Source organism: Lycium ferocissimum, chromosome 9, assembly GCF_029784015.1.
Source record: "Lycium ferocissimum isolate CSIRO_LF1 chromosome 9, AGI_CSIRO_Lferr_CH_V1, whole genome shotgun sequence".
Classification (NCBI taxonomy): Eukaryota; Viridiplantae; Streptophyta; class Magnoliopsida; order Solanales; family Solanaceae; genus Lycium; species Lycium ferocissimum.
The window spans coordinates 3,102,991-3,104,440 of record NC_081350.1 but is presented as its reverse complement, the minus strand read 5'-3'; the positions used below and the strand labels follow the sequence as shown (position 1 = coordinate 3,104,440).

The 1,450-nt window shown below is 38.7% G+C and overlaps 1 long non-coding RNA gene across 1 annotated transcript; it reads left to right on the top strand.

Moving 5' to 3' along the window:
* The first annotated feature begins 500 nt into the window (after nt 1-500).
* On the top strand, nt 501-1,113 carry LOC132029359 (uncharacterized). The gene is made up of 2 exons (XR_009407784.1): nt 501-544; nt 781-1,113. It is a non-coding gene; the product is annotated as an uncharacterized LOC132029359 (long non-coding RNA).
* The last annotated feature ends 337 nt before the right edge of the window (nt 1,114-1,450 follow it).

Sequence of the window (1,450 nt, the reverse complement as noted above, 5' to 3'; positions counted from 1 at the left end):
CTAATTGTCCTGGCCCCCTTCGGACACGGACTTTTACTTAAACACAACTAAAAGTCCGCCCTCCGTACTTTTTACTTATATATATATTTTTAACTTTTAACACAACTAAAAGTCCGTCCCTCCGGCGTACTTTATAAAAACTTAAATACAAATTTTTAAATACCGGCGTACTTATACATAACATATATACAAATTTAATTTTTAACCCCTTGTCCGGCAGAAGGAATTATCTTTTAGTCAACATAACTAAAAGTCCGGGCCGGTTTTTTCCTTGAAGCATATATATATATATATTTTTTTAACTTTTTTAAGGGAAACTTTTAGTAATGCCTTAGCTAAAAGTGTGTCCCATAAAACATAACTAAACCAAATATGCGGTTTTTTTTTTCCCATTCAAACCCCAAATGAAGCCTATACGCGTGTATATTTTTCCTTGCAATGTAAAGTATAAAGATCCATTTTGGCATCTTGTTTATATATACTAAAGTTTACTTTTTATGTAGAATCGGTATATTCAAGCGATGGAGGAGCTCACTAGGAGTCGGTCCGACCGATGATCAAGGCAATACAATCATGCCATCGGAGGAACAAACTATCTCCTGTTGGTTGGACGTGGTCGGCGGCGTGACGAAGGGAAGAGCATACGGCCTTTGCTCCGAGAAGAACTTTCACCGCCTCCATCGTGGATTGCAAGGTATAGGAAGTTCGCCACCGTGTCAAATGAGCACTTTCGAGGAGATGCGACACGAACTTCGGGAACTTGCTAGGAATTATGAGGAGGAACGTAAGAAAAGGTTGGAGGAGGAGCAACGTAGGATAAATCTTGAGTCAGATGTCAAAGAACTCAAGAATCAGGTGTGTAACCTCATCAAGTTGCCTCGCTCTCCGCCCCCGAGCCCCGATCATGATGATGATGGTGAGGATGTAGAGGATGAGGAGGATCGGGGAGCATGGAGAGGCTGAAATGGAGTATTAGGTGTCCGTTGTTATTTTTGTTCTAACTTATGTTATTTTGGATTGTTTGAAGTCTAGTGGGATGGTATATGTTTGGATAACATTGACGTTGGTTGGATTCGTACGTTTTTTGTTGGCTTAATTTTAATGTTTGAATTATTTTGATGTGTTTTTATTATTGTTTTGATGGTCGTTGTTGGATGCGTTTCGATTCTTATTGAATCGGCCTATTGAGATGTTTTTTATAACAAAGGCTACGGAAAAATAGGCAATGCTTGCCAAAATATTACCGAAATATTGAGGGACTTACCGATACTAGTCCCTCGGTAACATGTGTAATTGTAAATCTCAGATTTTCAGGTGACTGAGGGACGTCCCTCATTATTTTTCAACTATCAAAGTGCTTTTCATTTAGCTTACCGATGGACATTCCTCGGTAAAATGAAAAATCTAATTGTGAAATATTTATATTTATCGAGGGTTGTCCTCGGTGTAT